The sequence below is a fragment of the Hypanus sabinus genome, chromosome 10, assembly GCF_030144855.1.
Source record: "Hypanus sabinus isolate sHypSab1 chromosome 10, sHypSab1.hap1, whole genome shotgun sequence".
Taxonomy (NCBI): Eukaryota; Metazoa; Chordata; class Chondrichthyes; order Myliobatiformes; family Dasyatidae; genus Hypanus; species Hypanus sabinus.
In genome coordinates, this window is record NC_082715.1 from 137,525,806 (window position 1) to 137,550,113 (window position 24,308).

Sequence of the window (24,308 nt, forward strand, 5' to 3'; positions counted from 1 at the left end):
ATTCCTCCTGTAGTCCACAATCAGCTCCTTTGTCTTTGCAACACTGAGGAAACAATGATAGAAAACATTAGAACCTTAAAGCACCCCCCTCCCCGCACAAGCAACAGCAAATGCATCAACTCTCCCCCTCTCCCCCCTCCCCGCGCTTGCTCCACCAAAAGCGTCAACCCCCCCCCCCCCCTCCCGCCACCCACCATGCAAGCAATAGCAAGCCCCCGGAGACCATGATCTGGAGTCTATCAGAAAACAATTGTCCGTCCTAACACTCTGATATCTGAAACAGGATCTCTGACTCACTAGCGAGGGAGAGAGGTGTCACTCCTGGAACAGGTGAGAGGGAGACCAACAGCCCCCTGTTTCGATGTGACAGTCTGCAAGACCCCAGCCACCTTGAAGAGGGGAAGAAGAGATATTGAAGGAGAAATTAAGCTGTTTCATGGATGAACTGGAAGAAGTCACTTAGGCCAGCGTTAACATAAACATCTCCTGGACCCTCTCCAATGCCAGTACATCCCTTCTTAGATAAGGGGCCCAAAGGTACTCACAGTAATCCAACTGTAATCTGGCCAATGCATGATTAAGTTTCAGTATATGAACTTCTCTTTAAATTCAGTTTTATATTCACTTCCTTATTTACCCCTGGCAGTTCATATTTGTCTGATGTACTATTTTTACTGGTACATGTTTCTCCTGATGTCTATTGATCTTGCCCGTAAATATTTCCCACTGTTTCTGCACTACCCGACGGAGGTTGCATTAATAGTCATTACAGAGGTAAAGGGAAGGGAGCTGGGCTCTGCATTTATTCAGTGTTTTGCCTGATCTGTCAATGCCTGATGTGAGCATTGAGTCACCAGCTGAGAACCAGCTTAATGCTGTCAAGTTCTCAGCCAACCACTTCATTCCCACAACACAAACTCATTACACTTGCTCTCGGTGTCATCGTTCCTGGGAATTATTTAAACCGTGGAGATTTCCAATGGTCTCTGGAAATAATTCGACTGACTATGTTTTCTGTCTTCCCTTCAGCTCTTCCTTTCCTGTAAGAACTTGTTCTGAGCACCAAACTGTTCCGATTCCCTTCAATCGTTCTCCCTCAGGTTGAAGTTGATAACCCAGCACCTGACGGATTTTATAATGAGTTTTAAACCCCATGATCTATTGACTACTTGTTCAGTGATGGGTAAAGTCTCGGTGATAGGTGCGAGTGTGGAATGAGCTGGCAGCAGACGTGGTGGATGTGGGTTTGATTTCAGCATTTAAGAGAAATTTGGATGTACATGGATGGGAGGGGTACGGAGGGCTATGGTCTGGGTGTAGGTCGGTGGGACTGTGCAGATGAATAGTTCAGCATGGACTAGATGGGCTGAATGACCTCTTCTGTGCTGTAGTGTTCTATGACTCTGTCTCTATAACACCACACTACCTGCTTCTGGGCCAAGTGAATGTGGAACAGAAGACGAGATGTCCACCTATTTCCTAGAGGGGTAATAATCAATTTTATATATATACATAATGTGAAAAGAACTTCATTATTAATCCTAAACACAGGAGATTTTGCAGATGCTAGAAATCCAGAACAACATACACAAAATGCTTGAGGAACTCAGCAGGACAGGCAGCATCTGTGGAGAGGAACAAACAGTTGAAGGTTTGTTCCCTTTCCTTTCTAGTCCTGATGAAGGGTCTTGGCCCAAAATATCAACTAATGCTCATTCTCCCCCATTGATCCCTCAGTATTTTGTGTGTGGTTTGTTCTTAATCTGCCTGGCAGGTTTAATTTTGGCCTGAGTGTATTTCAGGTTCTTGGGATGTGACAATGAAGTTAAACGCTCTTACACCATTGAATAAGCAGCAATTAGATTCAATTCTGTTATTCCTTCACATATCTGTGATTTTCTCCATATTTGCTCTTCTGACTCATTTCACTGTTTCGATGTACAAGTGACAAATAAAGTTAATCATTAAATCAATCAGAATGACTAAACCAAACCCGAAGCATTGACTGTTCATTCATTTCCACAGATGCTGCCTGACCTGCTGAGTTCCTCCAGCATTTTGTGTGTGTCACACTGCTGTGCTCACAAGTCAGTGAAAAATGCACAAGCACTGCGATTTCCGTCAAACAAGATAAAACATTATTTTATGCTAGCATGTGATTAGCTTTGGAGATTTGCCATAGAAAAATATTTTTCTGTCTCCTTTTACTCTCAGAATCTGCGATTTACTAGCCTTGTTTTCTTTTGTTTTCTGCAACATGATTGAAATTGGTTCAAACATTCTGGTTTAGACTGCATAGCTTTCATCACGAACCACATCTGCCGAGTCTCCTCCACTCACACCCTGTAACTCCAGTGGATCAGAAAGCCATTGACAGCGATCTGCACTCAGAAATCAACAGTCTTTTGGGAGCAGTCATCCTGGAAGATGATGATTATCTCGCTTTCATCCCGACCAGCAACATGCAGTCAATAGTGCACTGTGTTAAAGATTTATAAAATTTCACACTTGTGAGAATTCAAAGTATTGCTACTTGGCAAGGCTCGCAGGATAGATAGCATCCTAACCTTCTGATGTTGTTTGTGGTTGCTGTTTTAAAGGTTACGGTCCCGGATTGCAAGGCATCTGACCACAAAATCCTACAAAGGATTGCGAGGACAACTGAGAGGATCATCGGGGTTTCTCTTCCATCTCTGAGATACTTACCAGGAATGCTGGACACACAGGCCCTTAGCATTGGCGAGGATCCTTCCCATCCATCCCACAACCTCTTTCAGCCCCTACCATCAGGCCAGAGGTAGGACATGGACTTCTTTCCCTCAAGCCATGAGACTATTGAATTCCCTGCCACCACACAGGTTTCATCACATATGAAGGGCATGTATCGTTATACTGTTTACTTTTTAACTTGTGTCATAAATACACCTTAATCTCCTGGAATATGTTTTATTATTTGTTAATAGATTTGAGGTAATGTTACTTTATGTTTTATGTGTGAGTTGTAGGCACATTGATCTTGGACAAGTGTTGCTTCATTTGATGGTATACATGTGTACGGTTGAAATGAGAATGAACTTGAACTCGAACCCATTGTTCGATTATTTCTTTCTTATTGTCTTTACAATCAGCTAATTATGTCAACTTTCACCTAATGGGATAGACAGTGCGCTGACGGTTGGTGACTGGCTTCAAAGACAAGGCCTCTCTGCTGAGACAAGTGATTGACCATCCAGAACTGACTGGTCCAGAGCACCAATGTTCTATGGGGCAAGGCCTTGGGGGTACCAGGAACTTGTGTGATATGATTTAATGAGGCAAGTTCCTGGCATGTGGCAGAGCCAGAGAAGGATCCACTCAAGACAAGACTGAGCAAATCTTCAACGGACACTGAAGCCAGAAGTCAACATTGTCTTCTGTCAGCTCTTTTTAAATGCTTCTCAATGCCACTGCTGTTCTAAAGTATTAACAATCAAATAATAATTTTAATGACCCCAGCATCGACGACATCTCCAAAAGATGATTCCTCAAAAAGATGGCATCCATTATTAAGGACCCCCATCACCAAGGACATGCCCTCTTCTTAAAGTTCAAAGTTCAAAGTAAATTTATTATTAAAGGACATATATGTCACCAGATTCATTTTTTTTGCAGGCATTTTTAATAAATCCACAGAATAATAACCAGAACAGAAGCGATGAAGAATTGTGCCAAGTTGGGGGTTCAACCAGTGTACAAAAGATAGGAAAGTGTGCAAATACAAAAAGAAATAAATAATAATAAATAAACAAACAATAAATATCAAGAACATGAGATGAAGAGTCCTTGAATGTGAGTCTATTGTTTCTGGGAACATTTCAATGATAGAGCAGAGTGAAATTATCCTCTTTGGTTCAGGACCCTGATGGCTGAGGGATAATAACTGTCCCTGAACCTAGTGGCATGAATCCTGAGACTCCTGAATCTTCTTCCTGATGGCAACAGCAAGAAGAGAGCATGTCCTGAGTGTTAGGGGTCCTTGATGATGGATGCTGCTTCCCTGCAATAACGTTTCATGTAGATATGCTCAGTGGTTTGGAGGGCTTTACCAGAGATAGACTGGGCTGTATCCATTACTTTTTGTAGGATTTTCTGCTCAAAGACAATGGTGTTTCCATAACAGGCTGTGATGCAGCCAGTCAATATACTCTGAAGTTTGTCAAAGTTTTAGATGTCATGTCGAATGTTCACAAACTCCTAAGGAAGTAGAGGTGCTGCTGTGCTTTCTTTGTAATTGTACTTATATGCAGGGCCCAGGACAGGTCCTCCAAAATAAAAACATCAAGGAATTTAGAGGTACTGACCCTCCCCACCTCTGATCCTCTGATGAAGATTGGCCCATGGACCTCTGGTTTCCTTCTCCTGACATCAATAGTCAGCTCCTTGGTCTTGCTGATTTTGAGTGAGAGGTTGTTGGTATGGCCCACTCAGCCAGATTTTCAACCTCCCTCCTATATGAGGATTCATCAGCATCTTTGATTCAGCCTACGACAGTGGTGACATCAGCAAACATGAATATGGCATTGGAGCTGTGCTTTGCCACACAGTCTGTAGAAGTTTGTCAAAGTTTTAGATGTCATGCTAAATCTCCGCAAACTCCTAAGGAAATAGACGCACTGCCCTGCTTGCTTTGTAATTGTGATTGCGTGCTGGACCCAAGGCAGGTCCTCTGAAATAATAACACCAAGGAATTTAAAGTTGCTGACCCTCTCCACACTGATCCTCCAATGAGAACTGGTTCATGAGCCTCTGGTTTTCTTCTCTGAAACCTATAATCAGCTCCTGGTCTTGCTGATGTTGAGTAAGAGGTTGTTGTTATGACACCACTCAGCCATATTTTCAATCTCCTTCTTAAATGCAGATTCGTCACCACCTTTGATCACCACCTATGACAGTGGTGTCATCAGAAAACATGAATATGGTTTTGGAGCTGCGCTTAGCCATACAGCCATAGGTGTAAAGCAAGTAGAGCAGGGGGCTAAGCACACAGCCTTGTGGTGCACCTGTGCTGATGGAGATTGTAAAGGAGATGTTGTTGCCAATCCAAACTGACTGAGGTCTACAAGTGAGGAAATCTGAGATCGAATTGAACAAAGAGGTATTGAGGCCAAGGTCTTGAAGTTTATTGATCAGTTTTGATGGGATGATGGTATTGAACGTTGAGCAGTAGTTGATAAAAAGCATCCTGATGTATGCCTCTTTGCTGTCCAGATGTTCCAGGGTTGAGTGAAGAGCCAATGAGATGGCATCTGCTGTGGACCTGTTACTCCGGTAGGGAAATTAGAGCAGACCTGAGTTAATCCTCAAGTAGAAACCGATATGTTTCATCACCAACCTCTCAAAATACTTCATCACTATGGATGTAAATGTTACTGGATGATAGTCGTCGAGGCAGAACACCATGAAGTTTTCGGGCATTGGTATAATTGAAACCTGCTTGAATCAAGTGGGTACCTCCGACTGCTGAAAGAAGGTTAAAAATCTCAGTGAACTCTCCAGTCAGTTGATCAGCACAGCTCTTTAGTACTCGGCCAGGTACCCCGTTTGGGTTGGTTGCATTTTGTGGGTTCACCCTCCCGAAGACTGCTACATGTTGGCCTCAGAGACTGAAATCATCGGATCATCGGTGGCTGTGGGAGTTTGTGTTGGTTCCTCCAAGCTTTGATGGCCAAAGCGAGCATAGAAGGCATCGGAAGTGAGTCCCTGCTGTGACCCATGTCACTTGATTTAACTTTATAAGAGGTTATAGTAGTCAAGCCAGCACTGTGTCACCAAACTGGAAGGTCTCTGATCTGGCTCTCCGCCGATTGCAGATCCAGGGATTCTGATCGGGGAAGACTCTAAATGATTTTGTGGAGCTACACTCAACTACAACTGCTTCAGTAAAGTCCGTAGTAAAATTTAATAAAGTCTCATCGCTAACGTTAAGGAGGAGGTAGAGGAACCTGAAGACTCAACATTTTTCCCCTCTGCCATCAGATTTCTGAATCTGCAATGAGCATGAAAACTACTTCAATAATTTTTTTTGCTCTCATTTTGCACTATTTAATTTGTTTTTTAAAATATATTTCTTACTGTAATTTATAGTTTTGTTATTATTACGTATGGCAGTGTACTGCTGCTGCAAAACAGCACAACATGTGCCATTGATATTAAACCTGCTTATAATTAACGATTACCAAAGTTCAAATCTCAAACTTAAAATTCATTATCAAAGTATGTATAGCATATACAACCTTGAGATTCATCTCTTGCAGACACTCGCAAAACAAAGAAACACATTTGAATCTGCAAAAAAGATGCGCGCAATAAAGTGCAAAAGAGGACAAATCACCCAGATAATTAAAAAGTAAGCATAAACGTCAATGAAAGCCAATCAAAAAAGACCACACTTTACTGAGAAAACAAGGAATACCCCTTACTAATCTGATATGCAGTATATGGCTGCCTAGTATTCACCATAATTGGCAACACTGAAGAGAATCTTGGTTTAAGCCAGTAAGACCATAAGACATAGGAGCATATTTATGCCATTTGGCCCATTGAGTCTGCTCCGCCATTCCATTATGGCTGATCCCAGATATTACTAAACTCCAGACACCTGCCTTCTCGGCCATATCCTTTGATGCCCTGACCAATCAGGAAGCAATCAACTTCTGCCTTAAGTAAACGCACGGACTTGGCCTCTACTGCAGTCCGTGGCAGAGCATTCCATAGATTTACTACTCTCTGCCTAAAAAATACTCCTCCTTACCTCTGTTCTAAATGGGGAATAAAAGGAGAGGGAAGGGGAGGAGTGAGAATTACTGGAAGTAGAGCCACCCCGAGACCCTCTGTCAGACTCTGCCAAGTTCCCAGGGTCTAGCAAGAATCTGAACGTTTCATGAGCGACACGCACTAAACGGTGGAGGAACTCTGCAGGTCAGGCAGCATCTATGAAAATAAATAAACAGTCGATGTTTTGGGCCGATACCCTTCATCGGGACTGGAAAGGAAGAGAGAAGATGGCCAGAATAAGAAAGTGGGGGGGGGGGGAGAGAAAGGAGGACAAGTAGATGCTTCTAGACCTGCTGAGTTCTTCCAGCATTTTGTGCGCATTTCATTCAGTTTTTTGCAGGAATTCAGACCTTGGTGGTCTGACAGAGAGGAACTCAGGGCAGGGGTGTGGGGTAAAGGAGGTCTTGAAAGTATTTAAAATTACGAGGGGCTTAGATAGGGTGGGTACCTAATGTGTGTATTCCCACGGTAGGAATGTCTAAAACTGTAGAAAATCAGTTTGCAGTGCGAGGGAGAAGGTTTAAAAGGGACCCTCACCTCCACTTTTGGCATTTAATGGGAACTTTGCAGACAAAGGGCCTGAAGCATTGTTGACGATCTCTACCACCCGTCCCACAATCTCTTTGGCCCACCACCATCAGGAAGGAGGAACAGGAGCATCAGGACTAGGACTAGGTAACAGCTTCTTCTCTCAGGCTGTGAGACTGATGAACATCCTGCCACTGCTGGGGTCTCGACACTCGGACAGCGAGCTGTTCACTGTCTACCGTTTACCTGTCATGCACGCTATATAAATTTTGAATCATATTTTATTAACTTATTTGTGGTAATATTTTGCTTTTCTGTGTGTGATATGTTTTGTGTGTGCTCTTTGGTCCAAAAGAACATTGTTTCATTTGGTTGTAAGAATCATGATCAGGTTTAATATCGCTGGAATATGTAATGAACGTTGCTGTCCTGTGGCAGCTGTACATTGCACGATATAATAATGACCATATATGACAGTAAGAAGTATATGTAAAAAAATAAATTCCATAAGTAGTGCAAAAAAGAGGGAAAATAAAACAGTGAGGTAGCATTCATGTGAATTCATTCAGAAATCTGATGAAGGAGAGGAGGAAGCTGTGCAGGAAACATTGAATATGTGTCTTCCTGTGCTTCTTCCCTGCTGACAGCGATGAGAAGAGAGCATGTCCAGAGTGGTAGGGATCCTGTAACGCTGGATGCTGATGGATATCTGGCAAGTTTCCCTTTTACTTCAGCATTCTTCACTCCTCATCTGTTTGGGCATAGTAGTTTAGCGAGAATGGCTCCAGGGAAAGTGTTTTGTCCTGTGTGTGGGACGCGGGAAGTCTGTGAGTCCTCCAGTGCACCAGGTGCACCGAGCTGCAGCTCTCAGAGAACACGTTAAGGAACTGGAGCTGAAACTCGATGACCCTCGACTCATTCAGGAGAATGAGGAGGTGATAGATAAGAGCTACAGAGAGGTAGTCATGCCTAGATTGCAGGAGGCAGGCAATTGGGTGACTGTCAGGAGGTGGAAGGTGAAATGCAGAGTACTCCATGTCTGTTCCCCTCAATAATAAGTATACTATTTTAGATATTGTTGAGGGGGCGACCTACCAGGTGGTAGTCACAGTGACTGGGTCTCTGGCACTGAGGCTGGTGATGTGGCTTGGAAGAGAAGAGAGGTGAAGAGGAGTGCAGTGGAGGTAGGAAATCCAACGGTCAGAGGAAAAGAGGCGAGATCCCCTGGGTGTAATAGAGACACCCCAATGCTATGTTGCCACCCTGGTGCCAGGGTCAGGGATGTCTGGATTCGATCCATGGCATTTTAAAGGGAGAGGGTTGAGCAGCCTGAAGTCTTGGTGCAAATTGGCACCAATGACATTGGTAGAAAGGGTGAGGAGGTCCTGAAGAGAGGTTTTAGAAAGCTAGGTAGAAAGTTAAAATACAGGACGTCCACGGTGGCAATCTGTGGATTGTTGCCCACGCCATGTGCCATTGAGGGTGAGAATAAGATGACTTGGGTGATGAAATCATGGCTGAGGAACTGCTGCAGGGGCCAAGGGTTCAGATTTATGGATCTCTGGGAAGAGATCCATAATTATGGATTATGGAAGAGATCCATTATGGATCTCTGGTGAAAGTGTGACCTGTACAATAGGGACTGGTTATACCTGAACCCCCGGGGGACCCATATCCTTGTGGGCATGTTTGCTAGAGGGGGGTGGGAACCAGAGTGATAGTGTTGAGGATGAGGTAGTTGGTTTACAAACAGAGGTAGTGTGTAGTGAGACTGCTAGCAAGGAGAGGCTGATGAGAGAGCAAAGATGTAGTCAACAGGATGTAGTCAACAAACTAAAAGGTTGACAGAATCAAAAAGGGTGAATACAGGACTGAAGATTCTGTATTGAACGTGTACAGTATACAAAGTAAAGTAGATGGACTTGTAGCACAGTTGTAGATTGGCATGTATGATGTTATAGATATCATTGAATCGTGGCTGAAAGAAAATTATAGTTGGGAGGTTAACATTCAAGCATAGGCATTATGCTGAAAGGACAGGCAGGAAGGCAAAACAAGTGGTATTGCTCTGTTGGTAAAAAAATGAAATCAAATCATTAGAAAGAGGTGACATAGGGTTGGAAGGTGTTGAATCATTGTGGGTAGAGCTCAGGAAATGCAAGGGTAAGAAGACCCTGATGGAAGTTCTTTACAGACCCCAAAACAGTAGTAACGATGTGGTTGAAAAATTACAATGGAAGATAGAAATTGCATGCCAAAAAGGCACGGTTACGATAGTCATGGGTGATTTCAATCTGCAGGCAGATTGGGAAAATTGGTTTTGTGCTGGATCACAAGAGGGGCACTTTCTAGAAAACTTGTGAGATGGCTTCTTAGAGCAGCTCGTGATTCAGCCCACTAGGGGATCAGCTGTTATGGATTGGGTGTTGTGCAATGAACCAGAATTGATTAGAGAGGTTAAGATAAGTGATCTCTTAGGGGTAGTAATCATAATACAATCAAATTCACCCTGCAGTTTCAGAAGAAGAAGCTAAAGTCAGGTATTAGTATTACAGAGGGGTAAAATGAATTACAGAGGCATGAGAGAAGAGCTGGCCAAAATTGTTTGAAGAAGAACACTGGCAGGGACGATGGCACAGCAGCAATGGCTGGAATTTCTGGGAGACTTTCAGAAGGTGCAGGATATATACACCCCAAAAAGGAAGATGTGTTCTAAAGGCAGAGAACACCACCATGACTGACATGAAAAGTCAAAGCCAACATAAAAGCCGAATAGGGGGCATATAAAAGAGCAAAAATTAGTGGGAAATTAGAGGATTGGAAAACTTATAAAAACCAACAAAAGACAACCAAAAAGACATAAAGAAGTTGAAGATGGAATACAAAGGTAAGCTAGAGAATAATAAAGAGGATAACAAGAAGTTCTTCAGATACGTAAAGTGAAAAAGAGTAGACATTGAGTCACCGGAAAATGACACTGGAGAGATAGTATTGGGTAACAAAGATATGGTGGAAGAACTGAATAAGTATTTTACATCAGTGTTCATTGTGGAAGACTTTAGCAGTTTGATGGAAGTTCGAGTGTGTCAGAGAGTAGAAGTGAGTGAAGTTGCCATTACAAGGCAGGTGCTTCTTGGGAAACTGAAAGGTCTGAAGGTAGATAAGTCACTTGGACCAGATGGTCTACACCCCAGGGTTCTGAAGGAGGTGGATGAAGAGACTGTGGAGGCATTAGTAGTGATCTTTCAAGAACAACTAGATTCTGGAATGGTTCCAGAGGATTGGAAAATTGTAAATGTCACTCCACTCAGGAAGAGAGAGGCAGAAAAAAAGAAAGTATAGGCTAGTTTGTCTGACCTCGGTGGATGGGAAGATGTTGGAATCAATTGTTAAATATATAGTTCCAGGGTATGTGGACGCCTATGATAAAATGCGCCATAGTCAGCGTGGTTTTCTTAAGGAAAATCTTGCCTGACTAAACAACACACAGGGTAGACAAAGGAGAAACAGAGGATGTTGTGTATGTGGATTCTTAGAAGGCCTTTGACAAGGTGCTACATGTGAGGTTGCTTAACAAGTTAAGAGCCCATGGTATTTCAGAAAAGATACTAGCTCAGATAGAGCATTGGCTGATTGGCAGGAAGTAAACAGTAGGAATAAAGGGAGCCTTTCCTGGTTGGCTGTAGGTGACTAGTGTTGCAACCAATTTTTTTTATGTTATATGTCAATGATTTGGATGATGGAATTGATGGGTTACAGACAATACAAAGATAAGTGGAGGGGCAGAGAGTTCTGAGGAAGTAGAAAGGCTATAGAAGGACTTAGCCCAATTAGTAAAATGGGCAAAAAAGTGGCAGGTGGAATGCAGTTTTGGGAAGTGTCTAGTCATGCACTTTGGTAGGAGAAATGAAAGGGTAGATTACTTTCAAAATGGAGAGAAAATACAAAAAAATGGAGGTGCAAAGGAACTTGGGAGTCCTCGTGCAGGATTCCCTAAAGGTTAACTTTCAGGTTGAGTCAGTGGTGAGAAAGTCAAATGTGATGTTAGCATTCATTTTCAGAGGACTAAAATAGGGAAAAAAGGATGCAACATAGGGGTTTTATAAAGCACTGGTGCGGCCTCACTTGAAGAATCATAAGCAATTTTGGGCCCCTTATCTAAGACATGGGAGAAAGTTCAAAAAATGTTCACAAAAATGATTCCAGGATTACAAGGCTTGTCACATAAGGAGCATTTGATGACTGTGTTCCTCTACTCACTGGAATTCAGTAGAATGTTGTGTGATTTCATTGAAGCCTATTGTATGTTGAAAGGCCTCAGTAGAGTGGATGAGGGGAGAATGTTTCCAATGGTTGTGGAGTCTAAGTCCAAAGGACACAGCCTCAGAAAAGATGGGCATCTTTTTAGAACAGAAATGAGGAGGAATTTCTTTAGCCAGAGAGTGGTGAATCTGTGGAATTCTTCATCACCAGCGGCTGTGGAGGCCAAGTCAATGGGTATATTAAAGGCAGAGGTGGATAGATTCTTGATGAGCCAGTGCAAGAAGGTTGATGGGGTGAAGGCAGGAGACTGGGCTGAGAGTAAAATGGATCAGCCATGATGAAATTGGTGAGCAGACCCAATGGCTAAATGGCCTAATTCTGCTCCTACATCTTGTGGTCCTGATGACAATAAATTTGAACTTGAACTTGAATTTCTTTTACATAAAGAACAGCTGCTATCTGGAATGAGCTGGTGGAGCAGGAACAAATACAGCTTTTAAGAGGCATCCTAACAGTTATCTGAATGGACAAAGTGCAGAGGAAAATGGAATTCATGCAGGCAAGTGGGATGAACACAGACAGGCTTGGTGGTTAGCATAGACAGTGGGCTGAATGGCCTGTTCTACAGTGTGCTGCTCTAGAACTGTGTGACTATGCTGGAGCACAAGAAGTATGACCATGTTCAAGAAAAGAGACTAATTTAATTGCAGTAATTGCAGATAAACAGGAACAATTATTACTCTTCGAACATTAGGCTCCTGAACCAGTGTGGATAATTTCACTCACCTCAACACTGAACTGATTCTGCAACCTACAGACTCACTTTCAAGGACCTTACAACATACATTTTCAATATCTATTACCTTTTTATATATTATCATCTTGTTTTAATCTTTCTTATATTTGCACAATGTGTTGACTTTTGTACTTTGTTTGTCCGTCTCTGTGTGCAGTTTTTCATCGGTTTTATTGTGTTCCTTTCTATTTACTGTGAACGCTAGCAAGAAAATGAATTTCAAGGGTTGCTAATGGTGGCATAGATGTATCTGGAACTTTGTGGAGGGTTTGGCTGTTACCTGTGACAGGGAAAGTAAACTCCCTCCTCAACAACCTCGTGCCGGAGAAGATGAAGACATACTGCCTGATTTGCAGCCTTCGTCTCACATACCTCAAGGCATCGTGGCCCTGATATCTGAGCTATGCTGCACTTCACAGGCAGGTGGGGTCCTAAAGGAGGCTTTTGGCACATTGGCTTTCTTAAATCAGAACAATGGGTGCAGGGGGTGGGATGTTATGTTGATGCTTTGTAAGATCTTTTTGTAAGATATTATACCTAACCTGGTTACAACATATCGATGCAGCTATAAAGAAGGCATATAGTATTAGTAGTAGATCCCAGAGGGTCATGGGTTTGTGCCTTTTGTGAACTGTGTCCTGTGTCCTCTCCTGGGCATGGGTTTGTGCCTCTTGTGAACTGTGTCCTGTGTCCTCTCCTGGGCATGGGTTTGTGCCTCTTGTGAACTGTGTCCTGTGTCCTCTCCTGCCCCAGCAGCGGGTTCCCCCTCTCTACGTCTCTTCCAAGGGAAGGGCAAGTGCCGATACAGCTTGGCACCAGTGTCGTCGCAGAGGTTGCCAGAGTGAAGTTGTAAACAACATCAAACTGTCTTAGGGGCCCCGGCTCTGGATTTCTTCCCTGAGGTTTACTCCTGAAGCCTCTCCCATGGGTGGGTACGGCCGCAAGGCAGCGGAGGTTTAAAATCAGGGTTTTCCTTCTCCTAGGTGGGCTGCTGTCCAAGTCTGACGAGCCCCACCTGCCCGAAGCAACTGGTTTTGAGGCGCCAGTGGTCTGCCTTTGCCCCTTCTCTTGTCAGTAGAAACAGTTCCACTTAGCTAGTAGCTAAGCCACATGTGAGAGCCTTTGACTTGGTTGTCAAAGGCTGTTAAAGTTGCATGCTATTTCGAGCACTTTATAGGTAGTGGGAGTTTGTCCCCACTTCCACCCCGGCTACGACAACCTTAGGAACCTATAAAAAAGGCAAGTCAGCATCTATATTTCATTAGGAGTTTGATGAGATTTGGTTTGTCACCAAAAACACTCAGAAATTTCTATAGGTGTGCCACGGAGAGCTCCATCACCATCTGGTATGGGGCAGTGGGGACAACCGCACAGGATCGAAGTAAATTGCAGGAACTTGTAAAGTTAGTCATCTCCTTGACGGGTACTAGTCTCAGGAACCTCCAAGATAACGTCAAGGGGTAGTGCCTTAGGAAGTAAGCATCCGTTATTAAAGACCCCCTACCACTCAGGAACATGCCCTCTTCTCATTGCTACTGTCAGGAAGAGGGTACAGGAGACTGAAGGCACACACTCAGCAATTCAGGAACAGTTTCTTCCCCTTTGCCATCCAATGTCTGAATGGACCTTAAGTCCATGAACACTACCTCACTACTTATTTGTATTTCTGTTTTTGCATGTTACTTATTTTAATTTACCTATTATGTATATATATACTTACTGTACTTCAGATTTTTTCCTCTATGTTCATCATGTATTGCATTGAACTGCTGCAGTAAAGTTAACAAATATGCTGGTGGTATTAAAACCTGATTCTGATATTGATGAGGCCTAAGTTGGAGTATTGTGTGCAGTTCGGTCACCTACCGACAGGAAAAACGTCAATAAGACCAGAAGAGTGCAAAGGAAGTTTACAAGGATGTTACCAGTACTTGAAGACCCGAGTTATGAGGAAAGGTTGAATAGGTTAGGACCTTATTCCTTGGAATGTAGAAGAATGAGGAGAGATTTGACAGAGGCATACAAAATCATGAGGGGTACAGATAGGGTAAATGCAAGCAGGCTTTGTCCACTGAAGGTGGGTGGGACCACAACTAGAGGTCATGGGTTAAGGTTGAAAAGTGAAATGTTTAAAGGGAACACGAAAGGGAACTTCTTCCCTCAGAGGGTGATGAGAGTGTGGGATGAACTGCCAGCTGAACAGGTGGATAAGAGAAATTTGGATAGGTAATTAGATGAGAGCGGTATGGAGTCTATGGTCCCAGTGCAGGTCGATGGTTCAGCTCGGACTGAATAGGTCGAAGATCTTCTTTCTGTGTTGTAGTGTTCTATGACAATTACTCCAACAGGTCCAAAAGAACAGGATCGACTGGTACACATGGCTCTTCATGTAGAGCCCTTGACTCCATTAATCTCAAGGGTCCACAGAACAACCTCCTTCTCAGGTATGGCCGTTCATATTTACTCTGGCATGCAACTGAGGATCCGATTCACGGGTTCCACAGCAAACATGACCTCAGGTCAGACTGAGAAACTGGGCAACGTGTGTCATCTGTTCGACGTCTTCCACCATATTTCTTTCTGAAACGTCACCACGGGCAGAGATTAATCGGGAGAACAAAGGAAGCGATTCAAGACTTTTTCCAAAGCCTCTTTGAAGAAGTGTGTGTTCTCAACATGCTTTGGCAATCCTCGGCATGTGGCCATGTAAAATGGAGGGATGGCTTTGCGAAGCTCAGGATCATTTGTGGGGAACATAAGGCCACCAGCAGCAGGAGTGACGCTTTTTCACCCAAAGTTCCGACCACTTACCCTGTCGAACTGCCGCCAACTTTGCTCGAGTTTGCAGGTCCCACATTGGCCTTATTGCCCACTCCAGGACCCACTACACCAGAATGGAAGCCAATCACCCTTGACCCCGAAGGGTTGCTTAAGAAGAATAAGAAGCACAGTGCTGTGCTGGACTGTAAATGGAGCGTATCGGAATGAAGAATGGTTCTTGTCCCGCTATTGCCCGAGGTTAGGAAAGGGAGGATTAGATTTGAATTTGCATCAACACTGACGCCATTGCTGGGGATAATTACAAACATTCAATTTTATACCAGTGTGAATTACATGCTAGGGATACATTGTGAGTTTCACGGCTGTGATTTAATTAAAATTTCCAGCCTGCTTTATGGTGCTGCTGGAGTACTTCAATTCAAGTTGCAGAACAGAAACACTGACGCCTAGTACCAGCATTAAAAGAACAATTCCCTGAGAATGCATAGAGCCACCTCTGTTAAATTGCAACGAGGAACACAAAAGCCTGTAATCCCCGTGTCACTGAAAAGTCTTTCAAGTTACAGCGGAGAGCACTTGAGCCACAGGAATAAAACTCCGTTCTCATTCAGTTCTGCTCCACGGGGTGAGTGAGATGAAGGATCCAACTGGGGGAATCAGACACGCAGTGAGGGAAGGTCAAATGATGTTCATCCAAAATGTATTTTAAAGGGGCAGGGAATTTTGATTCTTCCGCATGATTATTTCATTTTACGTGTGGGATTAACAAATTGCAGTTTCCATTAAAGAATACATTATATTTGCTTTTCCCCCCCTCCCCCTTTGAGCTGCATGACAATCTTAAGACCATAAGATCTGAGAGCAGAACTAGGCCATTCGGCCCATTGAGTCTGCTCTGCTATTCCATCATAGCTGATTTATTATCCCTCTCAAACCCATTCTCCTGCCTTCTCCCCATAACTTTTGGTGCCCTATCAGCCTCCATTTTAATATACTCAATGAATTTGCTTCGACAGCCGCCTGTGGCAGTGAATTCCAGAGATTCACTACCCTCTGACTAAGGAAATTCCTCCACATCTCGATTCTAAATGGAAGTTCCCTAATCTGAGGCTGTGCCCTCTAGACCTAGTCTCACCCACTACAGGAAACGTTAAGGGGATGTTGATGTGCATCGTGGTGGATGAAAACAAAGGAGGTGGAACGTAGGTCAACAGGAACCCAAGAGAGCTCTACGCGAGCTAGGCGTAGGTGCAAAGGAATGGAATTTACTGAAGAGGATGGAGAGCTGTTGAGAGGCCGACAAGACGGTCGTGGCATCATGTGTAAAATCAGCTGGCACTCATATGCCAACTCAAGCCACAGACGCCGCAGGCTCCCTTTTGAAGCTGTTCTGAGACACAACGGGACCCACAGGAGACGATCACGCCAACACCCATTCATCGGGTAGCCCTCAGAGCAGCCTTTATGGAGCAGTGAAACCACCCACATAAGCCATTGGTCTGTGGGTGACATACCGTGGTGTGATGCAACGTAACGCCAAGGTTCTAGACCACAGGACTGATGCGAGTTGGAGATTGCGGTCGGCAAATATCAGATGGGCTGCCAAACCGAGCAACCCAGGTGCTGATGAACACACAGGCCACGTCTGCAGCCGTCGTCCATGCTGGAGGGATGACCTCTGCCTACCCGGTGGCGCGGACCACCATGGTAAGAAGGTACATGAAACCGTGGTGGGGGGGGAAGAGGGCCATGAAGATCCACGCTGACCTGGTCAAACCATCGCTCAGGGACCTCAAAAGGTGCCAAAGGTGCCCGAACGTGATGGCTAATTTTCACCCACTGGCACTCAACACTCCAATCATGCATGTCCTTTCTAAGGCTGTGCCACAGAAATCTGACCTGGAGGCAAGAGGCCACGTACGGAGTTGAAATCAGTCCAGTTCCAGTTTTGTGGGCATCTTAGGACAAGGGCAAATGGGAGAGACACCACACAGGAGAGAAGACCCTGCTTCCCTGAACTTAATGTCAGCCGACCGCAGGCCTGTGACTGCTGTTCAGTAAGCCTGGGCCTCTGAGTCCGTAGCTTGGTTGGCTGCCATGTTGGCATAGTCAACCCCGATGTGTATGGCCTCAACAGCTGGCCATGAGGGGCAATCAGCCACGGCATTATTTTCCCCTTGATGTGCTATACATCAGTCGTGAACTCTGATTTGTAGGCCGGGGGCATTGCTGCCGTGCAGACCAAGGGTCTGATATTTTGGCCATCGTGTGCAGGAGGGGTTTGTGGTCAATGAACGCTGTGAAATGGTGACGCTCTGGAAGAAAACAAAGATGGCAGAGAGCCAGACAAAGACCGAGAAGCTCACGGTCTGACGTGCTGTACTTCCTTCCGGGAGGACGGAGCTGCCGGCTGAAGAAAGTGAGTGGCCGCCACACGCCTCTGACCATCTGTCCGTGCACAGCGTCCACAGGGTAGGCTGGGGGATCAGTAGTAATAGCTATGAGTGTGTTGGGGAGTGGGTGCGCCAGTAAGGTTGTGTTGGAAAGAGCTCGTTTAGTGTCAACAAATGCCCTGGTCATGTCCGCTGACCAGTCAAGCACGTGATTAGGGTATTGCCTTTCAGCGCACTGTACAGGGGGAACATAAGTTTAGCAGCTCAGGGAATTAATCAATGATAGAAATTCACCATTTCTAAAATCTCTTATAGTTGCCTTAGTCATGCAGGACAGTGGGGAATCGATAATAGTGGCTACTTCTGATGGGAGGGGTTTCGCACCTTCTGTGGAGATGCGATCCTGAGAAAGTCAATGGTTGACAACACAAACTGGCGTTTAGCAGGATTAATAATCACCCCGTGTTGGCTGAAGTACTTGAAAAGTGTACGGAGGTGAGATACGTGTTCGGATTTGAATGCACTGGTGACAAGTATGACATCCAGGTAAACAGAAAGAAAATCTAAGTCTTTTAATACAGAGTCCATCAACCATCAGGGTCTATGCTGCACTTATCAGCTCAAACAGCTTGCGCAGAAACTCAAAGAGGCCAAACAGAGTTATCACAGCCATTCTGGGAATGTCCTTCGAGCACACATACGTCTGAAGATAGCCCCCGTCCACTTCTAAAAGAAATCAACTTTCTGTCTGAGAAGACTTCAATGCATGGGACTGAGTAATAATCAGGGATGGTGACCTTGTGGGACTGAGTAATAATCAGGGGTGGTGACCTTGTGGGACTGAGTAATAATCAGGGGTGGTGACCGTGTAGGACTAAGAAATAATTGGAGTGGTGACCTTGTGGGACTGAGTAATAATCAGGGGTGGTGACCTTGTAGGACTGAGTAATAATTAGGAGTAGTGACCTTGTGGGACTGAGTAATAATCAGGGGTGGTGACCTCATGGGACTGGGTAATAATCAGGAGTGGTGACCTCATGGGACTGGGTAATAATCAGGGGTGGTGACCTCGTGGGACTGAGTAATAATCAGGGGTGGTGACCGTGTAGTACTGAGTGATAATTGGGGTGGTGACCTAGTAGGACTGAGTAATAATTAGGAGTGGTGACCTCATGGGACTGAGTAATAATCAGGGGTGGTGACCTTGTGGGACTGAGTAATAATCAGGGGTGGTGACCTTGTGGGACTGAGTAATAATCAGGGGTGGTGACCGTGTAGTACTGAGTAATAATTGGGGTGGTGACCTTGTAGGACTGAGTAATAATTAGGAGTGGTGACCTCATGGGACTGAGTAATAATCAGGGGTGGTGACCTTGTGGGACTGAGTAATAATCAGGGGTGGTGACCGTGTAGTACTGAGTAATAATTGGGGTGGTGACCTTGTAGGACTGAGTAATAATTAGGAGTGGTGACCTCATGGGACTGAGTAATAATCAGGGGTGGTGACCTCATGAGTGAGTAATAATCAGGGTGGTGACCTCATGAGACTGAGTAATAATCAGGGGTGGTGACCGTGTAGGACTAAGAAATAATTGGAGTGGTGACCTTGTAGGACTGAGTAATAATTAGGAGTAGTGACCTTGTAGGACTGAGTAATAATCAGGGGTGGTGACCTTGTGGGACTGAGTAATAATCAGGGGTGGTGACCGTGTAGTACTGAGTAATAATTGGGGTGGTGACCTTGTAGGACTGAGTAATAATTAGGAGTGGTGACCTCATGGGACTGGGTAATAATCAGGGGTGGTGACCTTGTTAATTCATTGGTAATCACCACATGGGTGGCAACCACCATCGGTCTTTAGGACTGTATGGAGAGCCAAAGCCCAGGGGCTGTTCGACTGGCGTACATTGCCAAGTCTTTCCATGTTGGCACCCTCAGACTTCATGGTTTCCTGCTTTTCAGGGTCCAGTGTTTGCGTGCAGGCATGGACCAGCAGGCCAGTTGTGGGAATGTGGTGCACGATCCCTTGTTTTGTGATTTAATGGAGAACGTGGGCTTGGTGAGGTTTGGGAATGTAGCCAGCAGTCGAGTATTTTCACACGTAGGGGTGCATGTGCTTGACACAGTCGTTGTGGGAAATGTACTGCAAGAGCAGGTGAACGCCCCCAAGTCCATGTTGTCACCCACAAGCCAGGAGTTCTTAAGATGAGCGAAAAGTCTTTGGGTGCACAGGAAATCTGCCCCAAGCAGAGGTCTAGTCACTTTATCCAGGAAGAAATCCCATGTGTAACATCGTCTGTCTTGTCCTGTAAATCTGGATCCAGCTGCCGCTGGTGGCCTCCAGCGAGGTTTCATCACTCTTTGCCTTCTGATCAATAGGCGATGCTGGCAGCACACTCACTCTAGCAGTCGAGTCACAAGAAGATTTGCCCTGGTCGGGTGCCCGTAAAGAACAGCGGTCAACCCTGACAACTGGAACCCACAGTCTTCGCAGACCTCTGATGTCCTGATGCAGTGGCACTGTCGAAGCTGAAAGGCAGTCAGCACTTCCTAGCCTTCGTTTCAAAGCGAGCGTGGTAAAAACGCAGATCCGGCGTAGTCTGTTCCACAGCTGTGGGCATGCGTGTGTTGGAAGCCCTGCTGACCGGGCTTATTGAAGCAGGGAAAGGATGAGGAGTTATGTATCTCTGTCTGGCTGAGCATTGACTATCAGGCACTTTAGTAAGCTCCCTATAGTCCTTTATGGGTGCAGACATCTCACCTCTCCCGGATGTTCCAGGAGCCTCCCACATATTGATATTGGCTCCCTGACACCTGCAAATTATATACAACATCCTGGAAATTGTTTTTTTTTTGAGAGTAAGGGGGAGAGAGAGAGAGACAGCCAGACAGACATAGTGAGAGAGTGACAGAGAGAGCATCCTGATTGGTTTCTCTTCATGCTAAGTAGACCTATCAGTTTTCTCTGTGGGCGGGCTTTACAGCCGACCGCTCTCTCTCTTTCATTGTCCATCAGTTCAGTTTAGTGTCCTGCAGCGCCACGGCAGAGTGTTCCAAAAAAAGGAAATATAAAACGTACTGCTCCCCAGACTACTCTAAAGTGTACTCCTGCCTAATGGGGGTCAAAAGTAATGACAATGTTGCTCGCTGCACTGTTTCCAACAGTGACTTTTCTATTGCCCACGGTTGGTTAAATGACTGTAAAAGATGTTGAGGTAAGTTTAACAGGTGCCATTTGTTCCCAGTGAGAGACAAAATCTTGAAAAATCTTGAAAAATTTGTCAGTGGTCAATGCAGAGAGCCAAGATGAGGTGAATTCAGAGCCGATTTTGACTTTGTCAGAGAGATTTCCAAACATGATCAAGGCAATTGCAAGAGAACAGCTCCATTTGGAAGTCCTGGATTGTGTCTCAACTAACCTTAAAGGACTGGTGCCAACTACAAAAGTTTGCCAGTTGATGAGTTCTGGGAGAAGCTGTCCAAAGTAAAATCTGTGAGCACAGGGCAGTTGAGATGCAAAGAGCTCTGCCAGTTGATGAAGCTGCTTTTGGTGCTGCCAAATTCTAATGGTGATGTAGAAAGGGCATTCAGCATGGTGTGTCACATTGAGACAGAATTCAGAAGTCAGCTGTCTCACAAAACACTTGTGAATCTGATGTCTTGCAAAATTAACGAATTCATTGACACAGACTGCTGTGAGGGTGAGACTTCCAGTAAAATGCTCAAATCTGCCAGGCAAGCCACATCACAGTACAAGGGAAGTTTACGAAAGAAACAGAAAAACTACCTTGCATTAGCATTTAGCTACTAGCATTGAGACTGCCAACAAAATACTCAACAAGGAATATATATATGTAAATAATTTCAATATGTAATCAAATAAATTTTGTTCTTTCATAATCAAATGTCCTGTATACATACACCCTTGGAGGTCGACTGGAGGGGGGATATGGGGTTGCGGGGGGGGGGGCGGGGGGTAGAGGTGCTATTCCCTGAAATGAGTTTTTGCAGGGTGGGATATCTGCAGGTGTTTTAGTGAGGGCTACGTGAACTTGATCAGGCATCTTCTGCGTGAAGGGTACTTTAAATAAAACAAGGATGGTGATTTCCCAGGAGAGACAGCATGCGCTTCATTAGCTCCGAAGGCCTAGCATCACCGAGGCTGGACAAGGAGAGCAGCTGTTTGGCGCGCTCGGACTCCGCTAGTCCATAAAAGGTGAGATTTCAGCGACGGTGTTTATCGTGTTCAGACAGGTGCTCTAGTAGACTCACCACTCTCACAGCCATGGAACAACTCAGCTATGCTACTACATAGTAACATTTGGTGTCGTCCGCAGAGATTCCTCGCAGCATGAGTTGGGGTTTGGCTTGTTTAAATGAAGCGATGGCGTTTTGACCGCAAAACTCCAGCCTTTTAAAGTGACTGTGTTGGCCAACGTGTTCAATAACTCTGGAATCATCCTACAGCATCGCAATCACCAACGTAGGCTTTCATAAAGTAAGAAGACAGAGGTGTTTTAAGTTTAGGAGAAACTGTAACAACTCTTTTATTGCCCTCCAAACACAGAATATAAAGCACGGTTGAAAAACTTCATGTAATTCTGTCATCACGTCAGACCAGCCTCTCAAAGTGAACCCCAGCTCAATATCGGTGGTTGTGAATTATACAAACTTTAGCCCGGGGGCTGGGGGGGGGGGGGCAGACATGGTCAACAGCCCCCCCCCCCCCCCCCCCCCCCAGCATTCCTAGTGGCTGGCGCTATTTACTGTTCTTGTTTAAAACTGTTTCCGGGGGATTATGGTGGGGATGTTCAAGCTGCTGTTATCTGTGGTCACGGACTGAGTGCTCGCCACATCGGTGTCAGGAGCCGGATTAGAAATCGACGGCGAGATCGAGGAGCTACGGCATCGGACGGAGCGCCTTAAAACCCAGGGAAAAAGTCAGGAGACTGGACGGAATGCCTCCCCTGCACCCGTGGCTCCCAAAGACGGGGCGCCGACCCGGAGGGGGAACCTGGAAAATGACGATCATGTCTTCCCAGGGAACCTCGACGGGAGGCAAGTGTGCACAGTCTCCTCAACCCGGGGGAACACGGTGGAGCATGTCACCCACCTCCCTCAGGGCCTACACCGGTGAACTGAAGATACTGCAGCCATGGGAGTACGGGCAACATGGCGGGCACCACCGACGCTGCCAGAGCAAGAGGAAAACTAAGAGGCCTCTGCAATTCACGCTACAAGGTCCACCCTGAAGATCCTGGATACATTGGTGTCAGCCGCCTGGAGCCTTACCAGGTGCAGGTCAAACTTGCTGCACAACAGGAGCGGCCCCGAGGCCTGCTGTCCCACTGGGGGGGTGGGGGGGGGTGTACTGAAGCCTTGGCTCTCCGGCAGGGCAGTCCCAGAGAGTGGTTCTGGTGGGGACCAGCGTAACCATCACCGGTCTCACAGTGTCCCACAGCGGAACCAAGCGTGAGCGGCAGTTGTGAGGGAGACCTCCCCGCCGCCGACCAGCAGCTGCACAGCGAGCGGCTGAGTGATCCCGTGCTGGGCCAGGCAAGGGAATGGCTGAGCATGGAACATCAGCCGGAGTGGGCAGCGGATCCAGAGACGGTGGAAGACATGTCTTGCAGCTGGTGGGCCCCCCCCCCCGTCCCGGCGGCTCCGCGCCACAGTGCTGCGGTCGGTGCCTGGGCTTGTTGGAACCGGCCATTTCAGGGTCAGAAAGACACTGGGCGACCTGTGCAAATGCCTCTGCTGACCAGGGCACAGGCAGGACACGGGGCTGTTCGTGCACTGCCCCAATGCTTGCACGTCCCAGAAGGGGCCTGGCCGCCAGTCTAGGGTGCCAATGCGGCGTTACCCACTGGGAGCCCCAGTATGGGTCGACTGCCTCACCTGGAAATAGGGACTACCCCCAAGTTTGGAAGCCAGTGGAAGGGGCCGGGATAGGTGATTGAAAGCATCTCCAGCGTCATATACTGAGTGCGGTTGCCCGAGCAGCAGAAGGCACTCGTGCTGCATTGGCACCATATCGGCCGTTGGCCACCAGCGTCACAATGGTGCTGAGGGAAGTCTGTGGCACACTGGGTACACTGCCTCTTGCCTCTCCAAACAGTGCCTTCCCTGGGAGGGGAGCTGCAGACAATCCACAGTGCCACCTGCACTTTTGGTCTCTGTCGTGGACTCTGGGGTCGCCTGGGAAGGCTGACCCCTTAGGTAGGGGCAGCGTAGGACTTTGGGGGAGAAGGTGATGGTCGACAACGCACCCCAGCATTCCCGGTGGCCAGCGCTATTTGCTGCTCTTGTGTTAAAATGCTTTTGTGGGATTATGGTGGGATGTCCAAGTTCATGCATTGTTACATTTTAGCTTGGGTTAAACAGTTATTTACATGTGTGTTTGTGGATCACCCTGAATGTAAATGGGGTGTGATCCCTGGTACGAGACTGCCTCGGTTCTCACACTGGGCCCGGTCTGTTTCTGTGCTTGTTGAGCGAAACAAGCTCCTCTCATCTGTCATCGTGGGTCAAATGCTCGCTACAGTATGTTTCCATCCATTACACTACCCAACCGCAGTGACTCTGTCTAGGCCTTTCCATAATCTTGCCCTACTCTTACGGAGGTGGGCATTCAAATATTCAGATTCCGATTCACTCATTCACCATATGTACATCGAAACTCATTGTCGAATGTATCATACCAACACAACCTAAAGATGTGCCTGCAAGTGCC

At 45.9% G+C, this 24,308-nt stretch overlaps 1 long non-coding RNA gene across 1 annotated transcript in view; it reads left to right on the forward strand.

Moving 5' to 3' along the window:
- Positions 1–235: 235 nt before the first annotated feature.
- LOC132400358 (uncharacterized) overlaps positions 236–24,308 on the forward strand; it is a 69,984-nt gene continuing 45,911 nt past the window's right edge. Inside the window, exons 1-2 of the long non-coding RNA XR_009514236.1 lie at positions 236–537; positions 2,601–2,797. This is a non-coding gene — a long non-coding RNA (uncharacterized LOC132400358). The remainder of the gene's footprint in view (positions 538–2,600; positions 2,798–24,308) is intronic.